The sequence below is a fragment of the Pundamilia nyererei genome, unplaced genomic scaffold (genome assembly GCF_000239375.1).
Source record: "Pundamilia nyererei isolate P.nyererei 1_Seehausen unplaced genomic scaffold, PunNye1.0 scaffold00076, whole genome shotgun sequence".
NCBI lineage: Eukaryota > Metazoa > Chordata > Actinopteri > Cichliformes > Cichlidae > Pundamilia > Pundamilia nyererei.
This window is the reverse complement of record NW_005187477.1, coordinates 439,087-440,254: the sequence shown is the minus strand read 5'-3', so window position 1 is coordinate 440,254 and position 1,168 is coordinate 439,087. Positions and strand designations below refer to the sequence as shown.

Below are 1,168 nucleotides of genomic sequence, written 5' to 3'. Positions count from 1 at the left end.
AGCGCCCGACAGAACTTCAGTTTTTGTTGGAATTTCATTGTTAACACACACATTCAATGGACAAAATCTTTAAACTAGGCAACACGTTCCCTTTGCAGAGAGACGCATAGAAACTGTCTTTTGGCGTCAGTGTCTTCACAAATGACTACGTTGCTTTTGGACCAGAGAGATGTTGGCGGTCTTTTTAAAGACGGCACGCTGTAGGTGCATCAGGAGAGTCCATGTTCATGTCCCCGTTGGAAAGTTGTTGTTTACAACTTTTTTTATGTTTGATTGCTTTCACATTTGCTTCCCGTCACCTGGAAAGTTTAGGGATTAAAAGTTTCCTGGTTAACTTTTATTATTATCATCATCATCATTAACCTTGAATGTTAAAAACTGCACTTACTAACTATATGAGAGGGTAACCTTTGCGCCCTCCTTTTATGACAGTTTGCATTGTGGCACCAAAGGCCACTCTGTGCTTATCAATGAAACAGCAGCAGGTTTTACAAAATGTCAGGATTCGACGCCCTGTGAATGAGAGCAGGCTGGAGTTTGCTGCCATTCGCGTTATAATATTTAAAGAGATTATGAGCTCTGCGGACTTGTAAAGGGCATCTTTATCTTTTTTTAAATTTATTTATTTCTTATTTAAAGCGTAAACAGTCATTGGCCTGTAAAAGTAAGCAGCACTTAAGGTGGGTAGCAATAAAATAATGATTAGTGAGGCCTCGTCGTGATGGTCCTGGTGTAGTTTCAGTGCTCCGTGTGCTTGAAGCAGATGGATTAGTTGAGGCTGTAAATTTGTGCCCTCTTGTTTTAATCGTACATGCAGTTGACCTTTTCGATGGGAGGTGATGGAAATGCAGTTTTCAGTTATTCTCTTGCTACCAGCTGCTTCCAGGTCAGCTGTGGGAAAGGCCTGTGCCACAGCTGACCGTGACCCAGAATCAGCTTGTGAACCTGAACAACAAACCAGTCAGTCACGCAGACAGTCAGAGCGAGCAGCGAGGAATGTACCCCTCTCCGTTTCCCCCTTTGTCTTCCTCTCTGTTCTGCCATTGGCAGCGGTGAGAGAGCACGCAGGGGGAAACATTCCTTTGGTGGCCTGTTATAGCCTGTTAGGCCAGTGGGAGGGGGTTTTGGACTAAAGGGGGGCGGGGTGGCCTGTTTTTGCCTGGGATTG

General features: G+C 44.5%; 1 protein-coding gene across 4 annotated transcripts in view; it reads left to right on the top strand.

The window, feature by feature from the left end:
* Positions 1–1,168, top strand: part of LOC102212156 (alpha-actinin-4-like) — a 52,026-nt gene that overhangs the window by 5,308 nt on the left and 45,550 nt on the right. The window lies entirely within an intron of this gene.